Source organism: Neofelis nebulosa, chromosome 11 (genome assembly GCF_028018385.1).
Source record: "Neofelis nebulosa isolate mNeoNeb1 chromosome 11, mNeoNeb1.pri, whole genome shotgun sequence".
NCBI lineage: Eukaryota > Metazoa > Chordata > Mammalia > Carnivora > Felidae > Neofelis > Neofelis nebulosa.
The window spans coordinates 54,792,213-54,819,478 of NC_080792.1; the positions used below are offsets into that span (position 1 = coordinate 54,792,213).

At 38.7% G+C, this 27,266-nt stretch overlaps 1 protein-coding gene across 8 annotated transcripts in view; it reads right to left on the minus strand.

Moving 5' to 3' along the window:
• Window positions 1-27,266, minus strand: part of DLGAP1 (DLG associated protein 1) — a 908,014-nt gene that overhangs the window by 679,253 nt on the left and 201,495 nt on the right. The gene's annotated exons all lie outside the window — the stretch shown is intronic.

Consider the following 27,266-nt stretch of genomic DNA (forward strand, 5'->3'; position numbering starts at 1 on the left):
TCCAAGTTTTGGTAATTATGAATCAACATTATACATATCTCTGTGCAGCTTTTGGCATAGACATGAGTTTTCCACTCATTTGGATAAATCAAAAACCATGGCTGCTGGACCATATGGTAAGAATACGTTCATTTTTGTAAAAAAAAATGTCCAATTGCCTTCCCAAGCGGCCATACCATTTTGCATTCCCATCAGCAAGGTAGGGTTTTTACTATCGCCCTACATCCTCGTCAGCATTTGGTGCTGTCAGTGTTTTGGGTTTGGCCATTCTGCTAGATTTGTAATAGTATCTCATTGTTTTAATTTGCATTTCTTTAATAATCACTCATGTGGATCATCTTTTCATATTATAATTGCCATATGTATACCTTTTTAAAAAATGTTTACCTATTTTGAGAGACAGAGAGAGACAGCGCGCGCACAAGGAAGGGAGAGGGATAGAGAGAGAGAGGGAAAATCTCAAGGAGGCTCTGCACTGTGGCATGGAGCCCGGTACCAGGCTCGATCTCACGAACCATGAAATCATGACCTGAGCCAAAATCAAGAGTCCAACACTTAACTGACTGAGCCGCTCAGGCACCCCACGTTTATCTTCTTTCATGAAGTATCTGTTTTACTCTTTTGCTCATTTGTAAGTTACACCGTTTTTGTTGTTTTGCTTTTACTATTGAGTTTTAGGAGTTTGTATTTTTAGTTAACAGTCCTTGAGCAGATTTGTCTTTTGCACCTATTTTCAACCAGTCTGTGGCTCTTCTTCTTCTCTTGACAATGCCTTCCCCAGCAGAGAAGTTTTTAATTTTATGAAGGCCCAACTTACTGTTTTCTTTCATGGGTGGTGTTTTTGGTATTATGTACAAAAATTCACCATCAACAGCAAGGTCACCGAGATTTTTTCCTCTATGTTATTTTCTAGAAATTTTATAGTTTTGGGATTTACACTTTCATCTGTGATCCATTTTAATTTTTGTGAAAACTGTAATGTCTGCCAAAATTATTTTTGTATAAGGACGTCTCATTGCCAAAGCACCACTTGTTGGTAAGTCTACCTTTTCTTCATCGCATTGCCTTTGCTCCTTTGTCAAAGACCAAGTGATTATAAATGTATGAGTCTATTTATCTATTTCATTCTACTGAACTATTTGTTCCCTATTCTTTCACTAATACCATGCCGTCTTAATTACCGTAGCTTTGTATTAGGTCTTGAAGTCAAGTAGTACCAGCAGTCAGTCCTCTGACTTTGTTATTCTTGTTCCGTTATTGTATTGGCTGTTCTGAGTCTTGTTAATATTCCCCATCAACATTAGAATTAGCTCATGGGTAGTCACTAGAAAGGTTGCCTGGATTTTTATTGAGACTGTGTTAAATCTAGTGACCAAATTAGGAAGAATTGGCATCTTAATGATAATGACTCTTCCTAAGCATGGACATGGAACATCCATCTATTAAGATCTTTGATTTCTTTCATCAGAGTTTATGGTTTTCCTTATATAGATCCTGCTTATATATTATATGTTAATTATATATTATATATTAGTTACATATTATGTATTATATTTTTTTTTTTTGAGATGGAGAGAGAGACACACACATACACAGAGTACAAGTGGGGGAAGAGCAGAGAGAGGGAGACACCGGATCCAAAGCAGGCTCCAGGCTCCGAGCTGTCAGCACAGAGGCTGACAAGGGGCTTGAACTCACAAACCACGAGATCCTGACGTGAGTCGAAGCCAGACGCTCAACCGACTGAGCCATCCAGGTGCCCCATCCTGTATATATTTGTATAGATTTATATCTAAGTACTTCGGTTAGGGTGCTAATGTAGATGCTACTATGTTTTTGTACCCGTGAACTTGCTATAATTGCTTCTGAGCTCCAGTGATGTTTTTATCGATTCTTTTATGATTTTCTACATAGAAACAATAATGCCATCTATGGACAGATGACTGGATTTCCTCTTTCTCAATATGTGTATTTTTTCTTTCCTTTTTGGCCTTACTCTATTAGCTAGGACTTGCAGTACAATGTTGAGCGAAAGTGGTGAGATGGGCCATCTTTGGCTTGTTCCTGACCTTCGGGGGAAAGCGTCTCATTTTTTCACCATTAAGTCTATTGTTAGTAGTGAGTTGTTTGTAGATGTTGCTTATCAGATTAAAGAAATTCTCTGTATTCCTAGTTTGCTGATAGTTTTGATCACAAATGAGCGTTGGGTTTTGTCAAATGTCTTTTTCTGAAAATGAGATTTATTTGTTTTCCATTGCTATATACCATTACTATCCCTATCTTCTTGGAGATAAAAGGGCTATCCAGTGAGAATCATATTTTGGTAGGCCTCCATATATTGCTCCTTGTTCCCAGAAGCTACAGATTAATCAGATCAGTGGTTATTCATCAGAGCCGTAGGCACCAGTAGGTAGTCTCTCTCTCCTTCTAGAACAATGGATACCTTTAGCATACAAGTGGATATCCCCTCCAAGCTCTCAGCCACCTTCTCCAAGCTCTACTGTCACACTTTAAACTCTTCAAATTCCTCAACACCACCTCTAAAAGCACTTACTACCTACACTTCCTCTCCTCTGAGCTTTTGTGTTCAAGGACTTCCCCTTCTCCCTCATCAAAACCTCTCATCTGATCTACTTTCATCCCAGTACCACACACCTTCCTTATCTTCACTTCATTCTTTTTTCAGCTTGGATTCCATGGTTTGCAATTTCGGTTACACTTTTGCCAAAAACTTTTTATCTTTTGTCCTTCTTATTTCTTCATTGCCTCTGGCAAAGCCCCAACTATGGATACAACTCAACTGCTTTATTTTGCCTACATCTGAGCAGATACAGATGGAGAATTCACAAGAGGGCAGACGGTGATGCTGAAACTTTATAATCAGCAAAATAAAATTGACCCTCAGGACTATCTAGCGATTTGACTGTATGTTTTGTTCCATCCTCTCTTCTGAATGTTTCAAAACATCGTTTTTTTCTGGACCTTTGAAACATTCCTTCATTTTCTTGTCTTAGTAGATTTCTTGTGTTCTACTTCACAAAAGAACCCTTCATACATACTGGAATTCCAACCAGTACCTTCTAATAACAGTATAAGTCTACTTAGATTATCTCTTATCTTTTAACTTTCATTTCATTAGTGAGGGAGAAGTTCTTCCTGCCTAGGGCTAGGGCCACTCCTCATGATTTCAATTCTATTTCTTAGAAACGTCAAAATATCAACCACCCCTTCATTCCCAATATATTCAGTAATTCTTTTACAGTGAGAGTCTTCCCTATCATAATTAAACATCATCAATTACCTCCCTTTAAAAAAAAATCAACTGATCTGGCCACTCTCTCATTTCCCATTCTCCTCATTTACAATGGAAATAATGAAAAATGTTCTCTCTACATATGACAGATTATATATTTAATTAAAATATTCCCACCCCATTGCTGCATCATTCGCATTAGGCTTGCCGTGTGACTTTGTTTGTTTAATGAAATACACATTAAAATGACAAGTGGTACTTTCAAGAAGAAACTTTTAGAGTAATTGCCTGGTCCTGCCACTTTATCTGGTCCTAAATGATTTAGGGCATCAGGAGAGCGGATGTCAATCCACAATAGAAAATAATTTGAGCACAAAATCAACCTCTGCAATAGTGTTCCCACTGAACTTTTAAGGCTGTTTTTACTACCTCATACTCTAACCTACATTGACTTGTCCATGACTTCTTGCCTCCATTTTTACTCCTCTCCACTACTCCTCAACCCACTTAAATATGATTTCAGGGCTACCTCTTCATTTCTGCATGTCAGTAAGTGAAATGGCTACTTTTTGATACTACTTTAACTAAGTTCCCTCCAAGCGCTATTTCAAATAGTTGATCATTCCCTACCTTTGGGTACATTCTCTTTTAAAGATTCTATTGCAGTCTGTGAACCTCATTTCCCGATTTCCCCTTAATCCTTTGTTGCTTCCTCTTAGTTCTTATTCCCCATTTCCTTGGCCATTGAACACTGGAGTTTCTCAAGACTCTATCCTAAGATCTCATCCTTTCTCACTCAACATTCTAGTCTTAGGAAATTTCAGCCACTCTGTGATTTATTTTCTTCCTTTACTTATATGGTGTTTAAACTTGTATCTTTAATCCAAATTTCTCTGAGTTACTGACATCGATACCAAACTGTCTACTTTATATCTTTCCTTAAAAACCTTAAGGACACATCATTTTCAAAATATCCAAAATGTAATGCATAACCCTTTGCTCCAAACCAGCTTTGTTTCTGGTGTTTGTTTCATTTTCTCCCCCTACCTTATAAGCTTCATGAGACAGAGCCCAGACCTGTTCTTGACTCTCACAGTACTTCTGAGAAGGTGCCAAGATTTCAAATATGCTAGGTAGGTAGGTAGATAGATAGCAATTACACACATTAGGGTGAAACTATAGATAAAGGTGTGAATTACCAAAGTGGAAAGAAAAGGTAGTGTGTGGTTAAAGCATTCACTATAGTATTACAAATGATTTCTCAGAACTGTCAGCGGCAGCCAGAAGTTAGTGGAAAGAGACATTTAAGGGGCTGTATAAGAGAATACCACCAACTTAGAATTCTACATTCAGTGACCATATCTTTCAAGATCAAAAGAGAATTAATAACTTTTTCATACAAATTAAAAATTAGTGTGCAGTGCTGCGGCTCCTCTCTAACGGGAATTCCAAAAGATGGATTTTAGGCAGAAGTAAAATGACACCAGATGGAAGTATGAGATGCAAGAAAGTAAGGGACAGGCAAGGGGCAAATACGTGGGTAAATCTATACAACATTTACTGAGTATAACCAGAATGTCTAATTTGGTGGAGTTAAAATGTAGAAGGAAAATAAATGGACATAATTCAAGAGAAACAAAAAGAACATCAAGGGAATGATACACATTCAGGATACAGTTAAGATTTTCCTTTAAAACTGTGTGTAGCTACCTAAGTGTTCAGTGTATTAATTTTCCTTATACTTTGCCAATATTTTACAAATATTGCTTTCTTTTAACTAGTATTTAATAAAATACAAAAGTACATTTTTTATCTCCAGCTGAGCATGAAACATGGTTATGAAGAAGTGAAATTTATAGTTCATTAGAGTAAGACTGCCTAGTTTACTGTTCCTCATATTTCCTAAATTGTAGAAATATTCCAAGAACTGATCCATGTTTGAAATCCTGCAGTTTAGCAGTTTATTCTGTAATTCTGCACCAAAATAGTTGCAGCCTTTTATGGAGCAGTCTGAGGTATTACTGGGTACTTCTGACATCTGAAAAAAATGTGCTAAGTCCAAAAAGATGACAAAAACCACAACAAAGAACTCCCTCCGCCCCCAGAAAAAAGAAGAAAAAAACACAGTACTATGGTTTCTGTTTTAAAGGAAATGATCTAGTTGACATAGCTGGAAAAATGTGATTTGCGAGGTCATTTGGAATTTCATTATCTATAATTATCTTAATAAATTTCAAGATTATGTAACAACAGTTGAAGGTCAATAGATATGTAAAGGCATTACTCTAATTCCAAAGACTACTCCAAATCATTCTTTTCTGTGCCAGAAATGCAAATTTTCTTAAAGCGACAGTACTGACGAACTCACTTTTTCCAGCATCTGGTTCTGTAACATAAAACATCACCCTTCCCAAGCATGTCCAGAGGACAGAGAATTAGTTGTAAGAGCATCATTGTGGCAGATGCTCGCTCATATGAGCTTCCACATGACTGACAATGTCTAAGCCAAAGAGCCTAATAATTTTAACTAAGTTTTTTAGATGTAATCTCACATAATATTTATAGAATCAGTAAGATAATAGCTTCAACAGATAGTTTTCAATACAACCTGGGGAAGTTTATCTAGAGAAATAGGAAAAGCATAATATACCATTGAAAGCTACAAAGCAGCAGTGGGTGGGGTGTCTGTCCATGGTCCTGAAGAAGCCATCCAATGTTGTCTGTTTCATTCAATTGTCAGTACTTATATAAATTAATTTCAAGATTACCTACCAGGTCGTTTTTATTATTTATTATTGTCAGACATTATATTAGAATCATCATGTCATATCCAGGAATACTGTAATTATTTCAATTTACATTAATATTTGAATAAAATCTCAAATAAGTACAAATCTTTTCCTTACATGTAAGTACATTTAAAGTGGGACTTAAGAAGATCAGGATGCCTGCCACTAACAAAGCATTTTCTTATGAACGTATGTTGATTTTTCTGTATTATTACCTTTCCAAGATCCCTTCTCATACTCCTCTGCCCTGCTCTGGAGGTCTTTGTGGCTGATCTCTAGGACATATTGTCCAACTAGTTGGCTTTTGATTGAGTAACTAAAAGCAAGGAAAAGGCCAAAGATAAATTTCTGATATAGTTCTCTGGAAATATATACACATATATTCATATATATGTTCACATGAACATATATATGAACACATACATATATATGAACACATACATATGAACACATACATACGAACACATACATATGAACACATACATATGAACACACACACATGAACACACACACATGAACACACACACATATATATATATGAACAGTCACCTCCCCACACAAAAAATGACACTAAATATAATTGATAATATGTGAAAATATTTTGAGTTTTATTTATAAGTTGGGTATCCAGTAGATTTAGAGTTTTAGATTTAGCCAAGTTTTACTCTTCCAAAAATGGGAATGTATCTCATTCATACTAATGTGGAAAAATAGTAGTTTCAAGTAGAGGCAAATGTAAGAAATATGGATATTTAAAATTCAACTTAATCATCTTTCAGTCTGATAAACTTTGGCATCCAGTGGCTTACTCTTTTTACTATCTAGAACATAAGCACATGTTTCATTAATCATTAAACTTCAAATTCTGTAGCTAATTACATTGCTGATCATCTGATGTTAGTTCTAAAACATTTAAAGTAGCAGTAAATAGATATAATAGTTGTCTATAATAAGTAGTATCATCTTTTTGGTCAGAATGGCATTTGATGAAGTTATATGTTACAAATTAAGTGAGTTTATGGGTCCTCTGTTGATGTATAATCAAAGTTTAACTCCAAAACTTAGTAGTTTAAAATAACGATGATCATCAGGTGAATATTTTTGGTGCATGATATTAAAGTCAGATGTTGGGTGGTCTGTAGCCATCTGACGGCCTCACTGGGGCTGGAAAATCCATTTCCTAGGTGGTTCACACACATGCTCAGTAGGTTGTTGCTAGCTATTAGGAGATATTATACTTATCTATATGGAATTTTCCATAGGTCCTCAAGAGAGTTCTCACAGCATGGAGGTTAACTTGCCCCACAGATTGAACTAAGAGAACAAGGTGAAAGCCACAACACCTTTTATGACCTAGCCTCAGAAATCACAGACCATCCCTTTCATAGTATTCTGGTACACAGTTCAGTCCAGATTCAATATGAAAGGGACCTACACAAGGGTGAGAATATAGAAATAAGGATTATAGGGGAACATCTTGGAGTATGTCTCCCAGAGTAACTAAGTACAAGAACCATGATATCTCATGAATTAGTTATTTTTAAAGACTTTTATCTTGAAATAATTTTATGTTTGTTTGTTTATTTATTTACTTATTTATTGAGAGAGAGAGAGAGAGAACAAGTACATGAAAGGGACAGAGAGAGAGGGAGAGAATGATTCCAAGCAGGCTCCCTGCTGTTAGTGCAGAGCCGGATATGGGGCTTCAACTCATCAACTATGAGATCATGACCTGAGCTCAAACCAAGAGTCAGACGCTTAATCAACTGAGACACCCAGATACCTCGCTGAAATAATATTAGATTTCCAGTAGAGTTGAAAAGGTAGTAAATAGAGTTTCCTATACCCTTCATATAGTTTTCCTTAAGTTGTCCTACATAATCACAGCATAGTTACAAACTAAAAAACACTGGCATAATACTATGACCTAAACAAAAGACTTTAGATTTCTCCGTTTTTCCACTCATGTTCTATCTCTGGTCCTTATCTATGCCAGAAAAAGCACATTGAATTTTGTTGTCTCCTTGATCTCCTCCACTCTGCCTTTTTCCTGGTCGTTCAGGACCTTGAAATTTTGAAGAGAACTAGTCATATATTTTGTAAAATATCTTTCCATTTTGAATTTTCTGCTATTTGTCACATGTAGACTGGAGGTATGAATTTAGAAGGTGAAATGTGCCCTTTTTTTATCACCTTCTTATCACATCATATCAAGGGACCTGATATCAACGTGACTTATCACTAGTGTGGTTAACCTTAACCTAGTTAAGATGATGAATGCCAGTTTTCTCTATTATAGCTACTGTTTTTTTTTCCCCTTTGCATAATCTATTTGTTAGAAGCAAGTCATTAAGTGCTGCCCACACTCAAGGTGAGAGGAGTTAAGATTCACTACCTGGAGAGAATATTATCAAAGAATTTATGCATATATATTAAACCCACCACAGTGATCAGTTAGTTTCTGATAGAAGACAGAAGACAGTTTCTTGATGGAAACAGAGGGTTGCATAGGACATAGATAATGACACAGGATATCTGGGAAAGTATTTTCTATTTCAAAATATTTCTCCTTCAGAGTACTCTTAAGCCTGTCACTATTTCTTTATCCCTATCCTTATTTTAATACAAGTAAAAGAATCCACATAAATTACATATTCCTCTTGTCATAACTATACACCAATATTTTAAAAAATGTTTTGATAAGCATTGTTTCATGCCTAGATATATTAATTTTACCTCAATTCAATTTGAAAAGAATTCCAAATATTTACAAATAATTGCAAAAAAAAAAGTCCTGTTCTCCATATACACACGATATGTAAAGTTTCTTGCTTTGCCTGTTGTTCAGCTTCTTGGACGGAAGGTCAACTAGACATAACTATAAAGGTCCCCAATGAATACTAATAATGGTACCAAGAACATCTTGACAAAATACTGGAGAAGTTCCCAGATAGCAGATTCTTAAGATTTCAGATTATTTTAGTGGCACTAAAATTCAATTTTAATTAGCCATAGCACTCATATATACTTCAGAACTGATGAAGTGCTCTTCAGACTAACAATTCTTGATAAGCTCTGCTTAATTTTAATTTCTATTTCTATTTGACAGTATCCAAGGAAAACACATGATTCAATACAATGGTAATACCACCCCGTTCAAGTGCTGTAAGTTTCCAGTTTGTTCTTACTCACCCAGCCAATTTAATTTCCAAATCATAAACTCTTCCCCTCTCCCTTCTGAGAACAATAATTTCCTTTGGAAGGTTTCTTTAAGGTTTTTAACCTTGATTGAAAGAATATATCAAATGGAAAACATTTTATATAATCCAGGTCTTTCCTACAAATTATCAAAACAATAGCACTTCTGTGAATCATATTTTAGTAAATATGTATTCCTGTAGAAGAATTATGATAGGTGAACAAATTTAGTGTTGTTCTGATAACTAGTAATTATACAACAGGGAGAAACAGTCTTGGCCTCTAGTCTCACTACACCCCTTACTACTCATGGCAATTTGGCTGGATCTAGATATTCTTTGTCTCCTTTCTGATTCACAAAAATAAATCTAGGAGAGTTAAGGTGATGACTGAAGAAGTAACAGAAAACCATGCTGACCCTAAGCCTTATTTTTTAAACTTTTTTCTTCATAAAGGATAAAAAAGACAATTTTAGAGCCCTTTTTACCTCATTTGTGAGTAACTTCCTGACTTCTGCCCGGGTCAGTGTTGTTCCCTTTACAGACTTCACCCAGAACACTTTTTGTCCCTGTCTGGTAGCACGTACCCTACTCAAGACTATTTTCTAGCTCACTAAAAGCTTATTTTCTTCTGCCACCTGATCAAGCTGCTCCTGAAATCAGACGGCACAGCACATTCATCTTGCACCCTCGTGGTATCCAAAACACAGTGCACACCCATTAAATATTTGTTAAATTTTAAAAACATTTTCTTTAAAAAATTCAAAATCGCCTGTATTTAATATAGAAAACTGAGGAAGCACAGTAAGAAAAAAAAAAAAAGAAATTGACTTTAAAAAAAAATTTTTTTTTCAACGTTTTTTTTATTGATTTTTGGGACAGAGAGAGACAGAGCATGAACGGGGGAGGGGCAGAGAGAGAGGGAGACACGGAATCGGAAACAGGCTCCAGGCTCCGAGCCATCGGCCCAGAGCCCGACGCGGGGCTCGAACTCACGGACCGCGAGATCGTGACCTGGCTGAAGTCGGACGCTTCACCGACTGCGCCACCCAGGCGCCCCAAGAAATTGACTTTTAAGGCAGGCCCTACTCTATCCCCGTTTACGGGTGTAGAAACTGAGGTTTAGAGATATTAAGCCACCCAAGAATGTAGCTCCAGTGTCCGTTTCTGAACCAGCACATGACGTTGTCAAGGGCTGTAAGTGCTACTTGCCAGTGGGGATTAATGAACCATCTGAGGTTGGAAATTACAAGTGCATGATAGCCAATCAGAAGAGATGTTCTATTTCTCATGCATTTATTAACTCATTTATCATATATTTATCATATACCATATATTTAATTAATGCATAGATTAGCTCATTTATCATCTATTTAATATGTCCCTGGCAAATATTAGGAACTGTCTTTGTTAGACACTCTCTAGCTGGCTCAAAGAAGAAGTAGAAGAGAAATTTTGGGTTGGCTTTAAGGTTGGGATCAGGGCATAATGAGGGATTATGGGGTAAAGGAATTGAAAGTGTTGATGCAAATCATAACAAAATGACTGACCAGTCAGGCAGGGAATCAAATTATCTAGGAGAACTGCGAGTCCAGAAAAGCTAAAAAAGAATTTGAGGGATTGGGACGTGGAACTCAGATTTTCAAAAGAAGAGGGATAATAAGAATAAAGGAGAAGAATAATAGAAGAATGGTTTACTGTCAATTAGCAATTTCACACATGGAGTTGTTTGAATAATGGCAAGGTTCAAGGTACACCAGTGTGAGGAAATTGTTAAAATGACGTGGGAGTGAAGGGAAAGTAAGCGACATTACCACCCATGACAGCCACCTACTAAGAAGAGAGGGGAGTAACACAAGGCTCTAAAAACATGGCACATTTCCCCTCCCTGAAATAGGGGGCAAAGCGTAACAGTATGACATTAATCACGTGACGACATGAAAATTTTTTATGTTTGTTGGCAAAACAGCAGTTACTCTGGCTATGGAGGTATAATCCCTGAAATTATCTAAGCCTTTTTTTGAATCTGCTGGTATTTTATTCCTAGCGTTATATGGAGTAGCATGTTAAAGATTTTGTTTGTACTGTCTAAAGAAACTCTTACTTGTCTGAAAATATAACTGATCTTCAATGTTTTGATAAATAAAGGACACATCCAAGTCTGTTGGCATGGTTTACTGTTTTATAAATGTCCATATTGTTTTTTCTCTGCTTTCCTTTCCCCGTAAATGAATCCATGACCTTCCCTGTTCAGTGTCATGGTTATGAGCATGGACCAGGTAGTGTTATGAACCCAGACCAGGGTGCCTGGGTTCAAATCTTCCCTCAGCAGCCACTTACTACTACTTGGATGATTTGGGTGAGTCACTTACATTCCGTGATCATTAAAAACTATCTGTAAAATACTCTTACCTTCCCTGTAAGATTTTGTGAGGATACAATCCACAAATATGTGTAAAGGAGCCCTCACTTGGACTGGCATACAAGTAAGAACTAAGGCATTGTTGGATATAATTAATATAGTTATTTTAGTAAAAATGCCATAGTCCCTTTAGTCGTTGAACTTTCCTTTCCCTGATCCTCACGTCCATGAGGTCTCCTGGAGGGATAGTGTGCAAACTGCACATAGTATGGTAAAATGTGGAATGATATAAGAGTGTTGTAGTATTTTCGCTTGTGTTTTTATGTATCTTCCTAGTGATGTCCAGGAGTTTATTGTCTCGTGTCACAGCAGTCCACAGCAAATATTTTCCAAAACCAGTAAAAAATGACTCTGTGATTCTCAGGCTGCACTCTATAGCTCAGACCCTCTATATTTTATAAACAAATTATAGCCCCCTCCCCCCCTACTCACACCCTAAAATGAATTATATTAACACTTTAAAGCAATACTGTTCATTTCCCATGTTGAGCTATTTTCATAGATATTTATCTTTGAGGAAATGGTTTTTACTACATCAAAGAAAATAACACTATCTAGACAATTTTCTGTTTTAGATGATTTATAAACCTGGAAGATTTATGTTCCTACCAATCTCTAGAATACCGAATAGCTAACTCTTTGCATAGAAGTCCTTTATTATTTCCCCCTCATTTTTATTTAGCAAACATTTCCCAGTAAGTTCCAAGAGATGTAATTGCTGGTACAATTCAGCATGGGAGACCAATATATAAGCAGATTTCCTATCCTTAGAAAACGCAATCATGTCCACTGCTCCTCCTGTTCCAGACATATTTACCCTACATAGAACAGCTCAAGACTATGCTAACTCCATTTCATTTCCCAGAAGACATGGTCAACTGAGTGGCATGGTGGTAAGAGGAAGCCTTAGTAAGGGGCATGCTGGGGGTGACTTTGTTACTACTCCTGAGTGCACCCATCAATTGCCAGATAAGGCTATGATCCTCACCAGTTTGTCAACTTCAAGACAAGATAGACTTACCGCCCCTGCGCTAGAAAGTCTTTCAATTTCTGTTATAATTAATAATTGCCTGCAGCATCTCCCTTGAAACGTTTTTTTACCAGTATAACTGAGAGGCAAAGTGGCGAGACTAGCACGGCTCTTGAATTCTCTAGCTGTGTGTCCCTAGGAATTGCTTAATCTTTGCTTCAGATAATTTTATGTTCTACCTTGTTTGTTTGTAATACATACAAATAATATCATAAATGTAAAGCCTAGTAATGACCAGGATTTCTTGACTTATTGCTAGCAACTAGATATCTCTTCCAGATAGGAGTGGGGAATCAGGGTTTCTCCCCTTTATTTTTCCACATTCAGAAATGTGTGTGGTGATGCCTTCCAATATAATGTCTTGTTTTTTTAAAAAGAGACCTTGGAGCCAGACTACAGGAACTCTGACCCTCAGTTCATTATCTGAGGAACGAAAATGATAATTGTCATCGCAAGAATTGTTGTAAGGATTAAGTTGTATAAGTGGAAGAATGTCTAGCATATAGTATGTGCTATTAAATTATCATTCCGCTACAATGTCAAGGTCTTTTTGTTTTTCGTTTTTTGTTTTTTTACTTGACTTTTGTCAGTCATACCATGTGGTAAGGTGGAACGTACAGAACCTGTTGTCAATGTACCCTACATTTTTTCATCCTTAGTTCCCTCATCTGTCAAGTTGAGGGATGGATAAGATGGTCTCTAGATAAATATGATGTGAAATGATGTGAGGCCCAGGAGCAAATGGTCAAGAAAGACCATTTGTTTGTGGTGCAAAGAAAGGTGGTTTTATTAAAGCATGGTGACAGGACCCATGGGCAGAAAGATGTGCACTGGGATTGTGAGGAGCAACTGATGATCTAAAGTGATAGGGGGTTAGGGATAGCATAAGTCCCTCAGGAATTTGGAAGCAAGGCTTCCGGGACCTTGATGGGCTAGTGGTTATTAAGAGAAAGTTACATGCTACCGTCGAGTAAAACATTAGTCATGAGACCCTTCAGATATACACCAGTGGTCATATGCTTGAAGGATGACTGCCAACATATATATGGGCGGGGGACTAGAGATAAAGGAAGTCTTTGAAGTGAGAGAAAGTGAGAGCACACTGGGGAGGACGAGAGAGACAGACAACCTCAAGCAGGTTCCACACCCAATGTACAGCCCAATGCGGGGCTCAATCTCACAACTGTGACATCGTGACCGGAGCCAAAATCAAGCGTCAGACACTTCATCGACTAAGCCACCCAGGCGCCCCTCCAAAAGGATTTTTATATGTTAAAGCAGACTTAGAAGATCCTGGAGGTCAGGCTAAGGTTGTTTTTGCCTCTAGCAAAGTATTCCCATTAAGGCAATTGAGTTCCTGGAGGAAAATCACTCTGCCTGCCTCAAGAATTTTCTAATGGGCTCCAAGTTGTAGGAGATTTAATTTTGTCTACATTTCTTCTGCCTTTTATCTCCACATGAAAAAAATAGCTAATATTGTTATTATGCTTATGTTATGGAGTCAGAATAACGCACAGCCAAGGTAACTAGTAGCTACGTGCATTTGCAGAGTCCCTTTCTCAGTCTTTTATAGGACAAAAGCATTGTCTCTTAAAACATCTCAGCAGTCACCTTCGGAAACCCTCTGAGCTTCTCTCTATGTATAACTGAACCACCAGCATCTTCAACAAAGGGTAAAATATGGTCATTAAATGCTCTTCAAAAAGCTATGCACAGAGCGTAGTTAAGAATTCATTTTCAAGTGTGTGTGTGTGTGTGTGTGTGTGTGTGTGTTAAGACATGGGAGTTAAGATATAGGTGTTAAAATATAAGTAAGGGTATGTAGACTTGCATATGTGCATAAATGCCTAGAATAAAAGAACCATGAGCATCAAAATGTTAACAATGACTTTGGGGGGGGGGGTGTAGGATTATGAGGAAGCTTAATTTTGTTACTTATCCCTTCCTTTCTAACTGGATTTTTACAGTGTACGAGAACTGCCTTGATGATACAAAAATTAAAGCTATAATAGACACTGTTAGGTGGGTGACCCTGAATCCCCCTACCTCGTGTTTTTATGAAGAGACATCAGCCAGAATACCGTTTCTGGGCTTTTTATTCACTTCTCCCCATGGCAAGTTACTGGGTGATAGGATGGAAGGAATGGAGCATGCTCAGATCGGCCCATTTTTCAGGGAAAAGGCCACATGCTGAGCTGCAGGCTGCCATTTGGTCAGCGGCCTCACCCAAAAGAGATGGATCGCCCAGTTGTACCAGTGCCTACGTGTGCGAGTGTGTCTCACGAAGAGGTCAAGTCTGACAAGCCCAATGGCATACAATTCTAACACCTCATTCCCTAGTCAGCTTGTGACTTAAAGAGGTGACACGGTCACCTCTGATCTCCTTCTCTGTTTCTATGTGTGAGCGTGTGTACGTGTGCATGCATGCACACACGCTGAATTCAGCAAAGCAAGGAGGTTATTACTGTTTCCTTGGAATTGACAGAGACTTGCTTGGTGGTGGTGTTTGTCAGCTAGTATTTATCTCCCTTGCCAAAACTATGCCTCGTCCATTTTGTAGAAATCCCTTTCCTCCAACAGGTATACTCTTGGGGGAGATAGTGCTGGAAGCTAGAGGGGTCCCTGGAGCCTCCTTCTGTTAGGAATTTGAACTGAGTGAAGAAACCAGAGACAGAAGTCACGGTTAGAGTTAATGTCTTGATTCCGGGGGAATTAGGCACTTGGACGCTTCAGCGACTGTTCCTACTACCAAGAGCTCTGGATTGTCTGAGCGCCTTCCTTTTCTAAGACTGGCTTTGTGCCTTCCTTTCAAATTTATTAGTTTCCCCAAGATTCTTCTAATAAATTCTTGATCTGCTTATGTTATATAGAGTTCGCTTCTGTTTGCAGCAGGAGACCCTAGTAGATACCATTTAGGAAGGGGGGAAAAAAAGGAAGCAATTGTTGCCTGAGTTATGAGTAGATGAAACTCATTATGTACAAATGGCTCCAGTAACACATGAATTATTAAACTTAAACTAAGTTGTGTTAACATGACTCATTGTGTAATTACTTCGTATCACTGATCATAACTAGTGTCAAATGAATTAGTATGAGTTGTAAAGCTGGAATAAAAATACTATGATGCAATATTATTATAGATGCAAAATCTCAAACTCACTAGCGTTCCCTACCCGCAAAAACAATCTATAGATAGCACATATCATGTAAAGTATTTCAGGTATGGTGTGCCGTTATTTGCAGAAGGTAGATTTCCTCTCAGTCTGTTTCATCGTTTGTGAAAGAGAATACCATCTTCCTTAAAGTATCATGAGTGAAATGAGATTATACCTATGAAAGTTCTCAGATCTTCCATCAGTTATGATCTAAATCTAAACGGCAATTCCAAACTATGTTCTAATAACAACCAAAGGTCAAGTTTACGCCCCTGTTAAGTAGAACAAAGCGGCTGAAATCTGAAGTCATTTAAGTCACATAAAGGAATAAATCTGGCTTTTTAATCTAAGTCAATTTCACAAATTCTTGACAACATTTTGCTAAACTGTTTCCTTTTAATTAAATAGAAGCAGAAAAGCATTCTCAATGTTGGGCAGGAATTTTTTTCAACTATGTAAATATACAGTAGAAGTTTGAAAAATTATACCCCTTGTCACTCTTCATTTTGAGTATCCTTCCTTCAAAAAATGTATTCAGTAACTATTGAGCAGTTTTATTCAGTAAAAAGGAACATGATGATACAAGATAATGAGGGATTATACATTTATAGTGGCATCATTAATTCTAATCACAATATGTAACTGTCCTTTCACGCTGCTGAAAGCAAATGAGCTGGGCAATGAGAGCTGCTTCATGATTTCAGATTGTTAGAAATGGGTAGCTTTAGGCAAAGATCTCTCCCAAAGTAATCTGTGCAACACCTACATCCCAATTACTACTTGATGTGAGGGACAAAGGCAAAAGGAAAAATTAAGTGTCCTTACAATTTACAGCCCATTGACGAGTCCTTGAGACAGGCAGAGTGACCTTCCTCTAGGACCTCAACTGTCTTCATGTGGATACTTTGCTAAGGGCAAAAGGCAACCTAGCTTAACATTATCCTGGCCTGCAGGATCCTAGAAGTCTCCTTTAACATACAGAGTTCCTTCAGAAACTTCCTTTATCTCTACCCAACCCCCCCTCCCCAACCCCCGCCAAGGATATAGGTTGGCCATCATCCTCCAAGTATATGGCCCACTGATAAGTATCTGAAGGGTTCCATGACTAAGATTTTTTTTAAAATTTTTTTTAACGTTTTATTTATTTTTGAGACAGAGCATGAACGGGGGAGGGGGGCAGAGAGAGAGAGGGAGACACAGAATCGGAAGCAGGCTCCAGGCTCTGAGCCATCAGCCCAGAGCCCGACGCGGGGCTCGAACTCACGGACCACGAGATCGTGACCTGAGCCAAAGTCGGACGTTTAACCGACTGAGCCACCCAGGCGCCCCTTCCATGACTAAGATTTTACTAGACAGTGCAAGTACCTTTTCTTAACAACAGCTAGCCCCTCATGGTCCTGGAAACCTTGCTGCTAAAATTCCTTAGAGACTTACTACTCTATCCCTAACCTCCCCCCAACTTGAAAGTGTATAATCGCTACCCCTCACAACCTCAGTGCAGCTCTTTGTGCCCACAGGGCCTGTCCCCGTGCTTTAATAAGAGCACCTTTTTCCACAAAAGACATCTCAAGAATTCTTTGGCTGTTTGCTCTGAACCCCAACATTTCCACACCACTACTTGGAATAACTTTTTTTTATAGAGCAGAGATGTGAAATGTCCCCCAATCCTCCAACTTACAGAATTACAATTCCCTAAGGAGTAGAAAACAGAAATGAAAATTGATAATCCATGTCTCATGTATTTTTCATGAATATCAAAATTCGAGAACTATAGCTCAGGTCATCTATGATAGACTTGATCACTGAGTAGACAAGGAAAATGAGGGCAACTATGTGACGTTGGAGTTGTATTTACACTGGACAGTTGTGGAGGGTGCTGGTGATGTCAAAGTTAGCAGCTCTGTTATCAACTGTGTTAGCAGCTCTCCGTTATCGTGTAGCAGTTCTGATTTTAAGACTTGATTCATATCTTCCAACTGCCAAGGAGTAGTTACCGTATGAGCGACTAAGAGAATCCATTCCATTTGTGTTTTTTAAAGCCTCTGTTATCAATGTCCTTAAGTGTGAAAGGTACAAAGGGTTGTATTTTGATCTACCCCCTACATAATCAATCAATTATTGACATCGTTTGGAAAATTCAATTTGTTCCATCATTTATTTGGTGGAGTCTATGTTTTTAAAAGAAGGAACTAGAGAAGAAAAAAATCCTAATGAGAATTATCAGTCTTTCATCTGCAGTTTCTTAGTGTATACTTAGAACATCCCTACAGAGAAAAAAAATCTCTTTAAAAAGATCAATTTTTTTTTCCTGTGGGAACAGTATCAAAACCTGGTTTGTTTCTTTAAATGACAGTCTCACATAAAAAATGGCCAAAGCTGGGGCACCTGGGTGGCTCAGTCGGGTAAGCATCCAACTCTTGATTTTGGCTCAGCTCCTGATCTCATCGTTCATGGGTCTGAGCCCTGCATTGGGCTCTGGGCTGACAGCGCAAAGCCTGCTTGGGATTCTGTCTCCCTCTCTCTCTGCCCCTCTGCTGGTTTCGCTCTATCCCTGTCTCTCAGAATAAATAAAAACAAACTTAAAAAATGTTTAAGAATATTTGCCAATGGAGTGAAGGGTTCTAAGAGACACAATCACAACTCTAGCTTGTCAACACCAATTCCCTCAAATCTAAAGTAAATCAACCCTCCCTCACTTGCGCTCTGTCTCTGTCTCAAAAGTAAATAAACATTAAAAAAAATTTTTAAAAATGGGGCTCCTGGGTGGTTCAGTCGGTTGAGCGTCCGACTTTGGCTCAGGCCACGATCTCACGGGGGTCATGGGTTTGAGCCCCACATCGGGTTCTGTGCTGCCAGCTCAGAGCCTGGAGCCTGCTTCGGATTCTGTGTCCCCCTCTCTCTCTTCCCCTCCCCTGCTCATGCTCTGTCTCTGTCTCTCAAAAATAAATAAACATTGAAAAAAATAATAAAAAAAGTAAATCAAAATATCTTCAACTTAAAAACAAACTATACAAGCCTCTCCTTAGTTATCCACATGTTCATGGCTATTTTCAGTAACAGAGTCTGAAATAATACTGTTTTAGAGGTTAAAAGGTGAAATTATCACCTTCCTCAGCAAGTTGATATGATCGCAAGAGCATACTTTTCAATCTGGATGCGGTTCTGCAAATCAACATTGAATCCATTAAGACCACCTGCATATCATTTCCCCCACCCACATCTCTTATCCCTTTCTCATGCTCTGTTTATTTAAATATCTTCTTTGATCTTATTCCTTCAAGCAAGTCAAGTTTGCCCTCCAAAGAGTTATTTCCTGTAGTTTGTAAGTTACTTATGTTAGAAATTCTCAGTTAGCCCAATAGTCCTTTACTGAAACGCAGTACCAGTTATCGGATACAAGTTGCCTTTAAGAGGCAAGGAAATCCCAGTGAATGGTTACTGGTTACTTGATTTCCACAGTATTTTCTTCTATTTTTTTAGGGAAAAAATACTTCCTTTTCCTTATAGCCTTGGCTAGGTATGTTATTGCATGTAGTTACATATCAAAATCTAGTTGGTAGGTTTTACCCTTGAGAATGAGCACCATGATGAGGTCACTTCATTATACGCTATTACAAACATTCTACTGTTATTTAAATGTTACTAAATTTTAAAGTTATATTTAAATACACACTATTGCAGAAAAGATGAACATATTATCTTTAAAAAATGAAGGTTGAGAGAAAAAGGATATAGGATCCTCAGAAAATAACCCATTTTGAGGATAGGAAGTTCCCAGAAAATCGATATCTGACTAACAGTAATCTTGAAATCAAATTTTCTGATAAAAGTAGAACTTCTATGAAACCAGACTGAAAACCTAAAGAAAAAAAGAAGATTAAGCTGTGCAATAATCCTCTCTTCCTATATATGGATAAGTATGAAAATGATACCAATAGACTAGAATTGTTAAGTGTCCTAGCATGACTCACATAGTATGAAGAGCCTTCTGGGTAATTCCAGTTATGATCCATAGAAATAACTTTATCTTTTACGATGTGAGTTGGCTTGCTGAAAACACTGGAATGTAAAAAGGATTTTATTAGAGGGGCGCCTGGGTGGCTCAGTCGGTTGAGCGTCCAACTTCAGCTCAGGTCACGATCTCACGGTCCATGAGTTCAAGCCCCGCGTCGGGCTCTGTGCTGACGGCTCAGAGCCTGGAGCCTGCTTCGGATTCTGTGTCTCTCTCTCCCTCTGGCCCTCCCCTGCTCATGCTCTGTATCTCTCTATCTCAAAAATAAACAAAAACATTTATTAAAAAAATTTTTTTAAGTATTTTATTAGAAATTGGCAAAATTTTCAGATCTTTTTATGGCATCCTGTGTTCCTGTTGTAAAGATCAGCAATTGATAGCCTTCTTAGAAGTACCTTGTGGTTTCCATGCAGTCATACAAACTTACACAATTTCATTTTGGCTCAATGATGATGGATACTGAACATAAAGAAGATACACATGCCCCTTGATCTCACTGTTCATGGGCCCATCATTCACTATGACTTTGTCCTTCATATTAATGGAGATGCTGAGAAGTAAAGCAGACAAAAACAATGGCCTTTCATCTCTTCTCTTGGTTAAGTTGAGAAATTCATTTTTGGTCTATTAAAAACCAAAGCAATAAGTTACCAGACTTTGGGTCATGTCTTTCATTGCTGTTCAAAACTTCCTTTGTTACTGGCTTTTTCTGTTAGGATTTGTGGGGATGGGGCTACGTATTTCGTGATGGAGCAAAACCTCTGGGGGATTCTGATGCATGGTGTTTCCTCCCATACTGGTTGCTGATGCCCAGTTCTGTGGGTCCAGGCTTAGGCCCCCAAGTCTGCATTTCTAACAGGTTTCCAAGTGATGCCTGGGAACCACACTGTGGCTAGCATTAATGAGTGAAGCGTTCTGTGAACTTTCATAGACTATCTTTCACTTCCATTATGTTGTTATGATGAAATTTCACCAAAATGAAAGAAAATTAGACAAAAATATACTGTATCGGCTTAGAAAACAACTCTTCAGATGAATGGTTTCATATGAAATATGAATATATGATAGAAATTACACAGCACCTACAAAGAGGTAAATCTTTGCTGAATGGATGACAAAGGAAAAGGAAATAATTTGCCACCCGTCTCAAACCAATAGAAATTCAAAATCCCAAAGCACTGGCTGTTAGACATGGGATGCTTGCAGCAGAAAGCCCCAGGACGCCTGGGTGGCTCAGTCAGCTAAGCATCAGACTTGGGCTCTGGTCATGAGCTCACAGTGCATGTGTTCGAGCCCCGCATCAGGCTCTGTGCTGACAGCATGGAGTCTGGAGCCTGCTTTGAGTTCTGTGGCTCCCTCTCTCTCTGCCCCTCCCCAACTCGGTCTCTCTAAAATGAATCAACATTTAAAAAAACAAAGTATAAAGCCCCATTCTCCCCTTCATTCTGTTTTTGAAAACCATGGGTTTGAAGACTGCCGTTATATTGCCATACGTTGGTGTGCTCCTCGGTATTCTGGGAAGAAGCCCATCCATGATTGTATTTGTGTATTGAATGGCCTGTGATACTATCTTGAGATTTTCTCCCTTGTAGTTATTTCCGCAGCATGGTCATCTGCCATCATGTAGAAAAATGATGCATCATCTTGGTTTCGCCATAAACACCACCAGGCACCGGACATGTGCGCTATTCAAAAGTGCTTCTCCTTCATCACAGCCTTCGTCCTGTTAATGCAGGATTCTCATTTTTGTAGAATGTGTCTTTCTGTAACAATAAAGTGCACTCCACTTCATCGTGGAAGATTACAGCTTCCTCCCCACTCTTTTTAGAGGCCCAAGGAATATTCTCTGCCTGACAACTTTATCAAGATTCATCTTGAAATATTTTATGCATTCTATTTTTTTATCCACAGAAATTAACTTTGCTCATGGATCACCTTTTCAAGGGCGCTATCCACTGTCACAGCTGATTGCTCCAGCATGTATTGGCAAGCATGCCCAGCATTCTGGGAGACAGACTTAAAATGAAAGAGAGTGACAGGGGCTAGGCATTCAGGGGACTTGGAGCAGATCTGGTCTTGGAAGTACAACCTTGGAAACCATTCCTAATTCAGAGATGAGTCATCATTTCCTTTGAGAAGCAGCAGAGCAAAGACAGCTCCCTATTACGCTCCTTCAAAAATTCTTTTCAGGGCGCCTGGGGGGCTCAGTCAGCGAAGCATTCAGCTCTTGACTTTGGCATAGGTCATGATCTCCCGGTTCATGAGCTTGAGCCCCGCATCCGGCGCTGCGCTGACAGCATGGAGCCTCTTTGGGATTCTCTCTCTCCTCTCTCTCTCTCTGCCCCTCCCCTACTCGCGCTCGCGCGTTCTCTTTCTTTCAAAAATAAATCAACTCAAAAAAAAAAATCTTTTCAGAAACATTAAGATACCAGGGCAGAAAACAAAGGGGGAAGGGTAGGCAGGAACATTAGGAATTAGGTAGCTGCCTGCAATCATGCATGTCGTACGCACGATGAGGTTAGAGACGCATTGATCCAATGTGCCCGTGAGCTGCTCAGCTGCTGCAGAGCACAGGAGCACAGTGACAATACATCAGAGAGAAAAGGGAGAATATGCACACACCTGCCAACACACCTGCCCTCCCAGCTGCCCCCAAACTAACTTAGTCAATGAATCTGCATTTTGTGAAGCTCACACAATGCAGTGTCATGGCTAAGTGGGGAGTTCTGTACTCATAGGATGCTTAAAATTTTTCTCAGTGTCAATTTCACCATCTGTAAAATGGATATAATCATAGTTTCTTCCTGGTAGGAAGTGCCTGGCACATAGTAAGTATTCCCTAAATAAAAGTGACAGAAGCAGTAAGTAGCATTATTGTGATCATCTCTCAGGTATGTGGAGGCCATTGATAACTGATGGGCACCGAGAACTAGGACAGTCCTGTCCCCAGTTTTGCTTCCGTAAACTTACTGCCAGGTCCTCCCAAGCCTGAGCATTCCTGGGGCATCATGAGAAGAGAATCCGTCCCCGTGAGAGGAGATATTTTTCATCACCGCTCTTGTCAGATCAAAAGGTAATTCAAGGTCACTTTATAGTGCATGATTCTATGTTTTATATTTCACTATCAAACCCCCAATAACACAAATTTAGATACCAAACACAATGCCACAGCAATGTGCTATCCCATGATATTCCATGTCCCACAATCTTTATCTCTAAGTCCATTAATTTGGATGATAAATATGATCACTTGGGGATTTCCCCCTTGGCATCAGAGATGCTCACTCTTTTGAAAATAAGCAAATTGGAATATCTGATTCAGGTATATAGTTTTCATTTTTGGAAAAAGGAAACCCAGTTACCTTTTTTGATTTTTGTTTTCTCCTTCCCTGTGGCTAAAAGGTAAGCAACATGTAAATTACTTTAAAAATGAGGCCACCTCTTTTTTGGAGTGTTTTCTCTCTATATTGCTATTTTCAAGTTGTTCGTACCTTCAGAACAGTTAATAGCAATATAAGAAAAACCTGTGCACCCATTATCGAATTTCACCATTTGTTATTCGTTTTGCTCATTCTTGCTTATCTTTTGGTTTCTTTTTTGCTGTATCATTTGAAGTCGCAGACATCACGATGTTTTAGCCCTAAATACGTCAGTAGCATATCTTAAGAACTAAGACATTCTCCTACATAATCATATTATCTGAAGTACATCAGAAATGCCATTACGATACCATAATGTTACCTAACATGCAGCAATTCTATTAGGACCATAATTTGAAACATATTTTCAAAGCTAAGAATGCCAGCGGAAGTTTGCCTAACAAGGTCCTGCTTCTTCCTGAAAATCTTCTGTAGAAGAATATACTTAGGATGACCATGCCGTGATCAGATTAACGTGCCACTTCTTCAGAAGTCAACACCTAACTTTAGTTTTCTGATTAAAAAAAAAAAATGCACATCGGGTAACACTCTTTTTCCTAGATTTTGAGATGTCTTTGGGACTTTCAACATCATCGTAACATTAAATCCAATCTCTTGAAAATAAAAACTACCTAGGTTGCGTAATATACCTAACAGAAAATCAGGTTGCGTAATATACCTAACAGAAAATATACCTACTCCAAACCTATTTTGGAGTAAATATTGCTTGAAGCATGACAGAATAATCATATTGATATAAGTCGCCATGTTAGTGATAAGAGAAATGGCAAGGACAGTAAAGCAAATATTGTTGGTCATTCTTTGTGGATTCTGTATCAAATGTTGTCCCTCTCTCAAGCCAAAATATTTAAGTGATTCTAGGTAAGCCATTTGATTCTGCACCATTTTCTCCAACCATAAAATAGGAAAGATCCTGTCACTATCAACGTCACAAGGGTATTAAAAGGATAAAGAATGTGGGACGTAATTGCTTTTAGTTCATGGGACAAAAGGCCTAGAGTGGATCCCGGCTACCAGCATCTCAATACCTGCTGTCATCTAGTAAAATGGAATGGGTTTCGGTCACCTATGCTCTGACAAACCTTACAGATTGCTAGAGCTTTTGTTAGGATGCCGCCAACGCCTAGTAATACATTTTCCCAACAGTTTGTAAAATTCAATCAGCGTTCAGTTCTTCATTTTTCTAAGGAGAGTCATGTTAGATTACACGCAATTACCACTTTATAGGTTAAAAGTGATCGAGTATTAGCAATTTCCTATGGCCCAACCTTGCAGTGGTGATAGCTGCAGACTACTACTGTTTTACCAACCGCGGTTATCCCTTCAAACGTTACCCCACTATTCAAACTGTGTAAGCCCCTCCTACGTGTGCTTCAGAGACTGTTGGGCACAAGGCATTCACGAGGCCTATTAGTTTCTTGAAGTCCAAGTGTTCCCATATTAATTGCTATTGGTGCTCCAACATCTTATGCACGCCCTTTCTTCCATCAGTATTACGAAGACATATATTGTGATGACTTACAAATGTGATCTGAAACCCACACAAGACATGTGTTCTCACTCAGGAGCTAATACCATGAAGAGGTTTTCCAGCACATTTCTCCATTTCTTTAGTAAAGTAAGGGATTTTAGGGGGGGGAAAAAAAAAAAAAAAAGCAAAGCTTGCTGGTTTAGCAGCTTTATTGCTTTGTTGTTTTGTTTTTTTTTTAATGCAATAAAACAAACATTCCAATGTCTTCAAACTCTTAATCCTAGCAAAGCTATTTTTCTTTACAAGCAATAGGCCTAGATTTTAAAATGAGAGCAAGTTCCAGACAACAGCAGCACAGAGATAACAGAGTCCCAGAGCAATTCCTTGACCTCACAGCAGGAAATAATGATGCATCATCAGAATCCGCTTGGGCGGTATCACTTTGCCAAGAAGCATTAGGCTTCCTTTTTAAGTGAGATTGGATTTTGCTGCTATTTCTAGAGAGCCCGAGAGCATTTATATCGATGAAATGCAAACATGCTCTTTTATTCACCTAACATGATCACACCTACCTACTGAAAAGAAAGCAAGATTGGGGGCAGGGTTCAGATTCATCAGTTTTTCATGTGCAAAGATCCACTTTAAGTCATCCTCATGAAACTGGAGAACTTTTTCATACAAGTCTAATGCATTAAATACATATGCAAACATTACCACTGACAACCTGCAATTTTAGCAATATTTGCTGATGAGGAAGAATCCCCCCTGCCCCGTATACTTTTGTCTTAGTTATTATTATCGATGAGTTTAGAGCTTTGTTATTATTTAGTAGAGACAGAGAGAGTGGGCATGTTTGTGTATGTCTAGGGGATAATTATCGGATATTCCCCAGAAGGAGCAGAGCATGATAAAATTATAAAATGTAATAAAGCATAATTAGGTTTTATGACATTCTTAACATAGATATTTGGTAAAGAGAGGACAAACAATTCAAAATGGCGTCACTTGTGCTAAGCCCCATGTAACTGAAGCTAGACTTAATTTCAACACTCTCTAAAATGGAACCTTTTTTTTAAAAAAATTTATTTGTTTATTTTCAAAGGGAGAGAGAGGGAGGGGCAGAGAAAGAATCTCAAGCAGGCTCCCTGCTGTTAGCATGGAGCCCAACAAGGGGCTCGATCTCACAAACCAGGAGGGAGATCATGACCTGAGCTGAAATCAAGAGTGGGATGCTTAACCAACTGAACCACTCAGGCACCCCTCCCCCCCCCCCCCAAAATGCAATCTTAAACCAATCAATCAGGGATCACCTCATCAGCACTAGTGAGATAACTTGCTTAAAAGGAAAGTGACCTTGCCACAACCAATATGCTTTTTACCAGTATAACTTCCTTGTTCCTGCTCCCATTGTCATCATCCAGACCCCAAGACCTCACCTTTACTGCCCACCTGCTCGTATTCACTCACCTTAGGCTCTTCTCTCAGGCTTGCCTCTTAACCCAGGCAAATGAAACCCGAAACCATACCTTAGGTGATAGAGATTGTCCAGATAAGACCTCCCTGCTGCCCGGACCACCCAGACCTTTGCAAATGACGTTGGAGTGATCCTTCCCTGGGTAGAATACTAAAATCTCCACCCTAGGAGGAGCACAAGCCTCATTTACATAACATACAATATATAAATAGAATAAAGCCAATAAGATATTTAAAATTTACTCATTTGAGGGGCACCTGGGTGGCTCAGTTGGTTGAGTGTCCGACTCTTGATTTTGGCTCGGACATGATCTTGCAGTTTACAAACCGCAAGTGGGTGGAACCACTCGTGGGGCTCTGTGCTCACAGCACAGAGCCTGCCAGGGATTCTCTTTTTCTCCCTCTCTCTGCCCCTCCCCCATGCACTCTCTCTCTCTCCCTCTCTCTCTCAAAATAAACATGAAAAAATTAAAAAAAAATGAAATTTACTCAGTTGTATTTTGTTTTTGTTTTTTTTTAATAGGAAGAAAATGTTGTAAATGATTTTTTTTCCACTTCATTTATTTACAAAGAGAGAGAAAAAAGCCATGGCAGGTATTATTTCATTTTAATCAGAATTTAGAGGACAAAGCATAAGCAACAAAATTGGATGATTTGGTAGTAACAGAAAAGTACACACTATTGTATTGTTAGCATTTGTACATATACACCTACCTCCATAAAATAGTTAATTTTATTTTAAAATTTTTAATTAGTTAACTGATTAATTTTGAGACAGAGAGAGAGAGAGAGAGAGAGAGAGAGAGAGAGATAGAGCGCAAACATGAGTAGGGAAGAGACAGGGAGGGAGGGACAAGGAGGACCCCAGAGAGGCTCTGCACTGGCAGACGGGGCTCGAACCCATGAACCATGAGACCATGACCTCAGCCGAAACCAAGAGTCGGATGCTCCATCGACTGAGCCACCCAGGCACCCCCTATATATTTCATTTTAAGTGAGTATTGTATATCTATTATCTCAAATT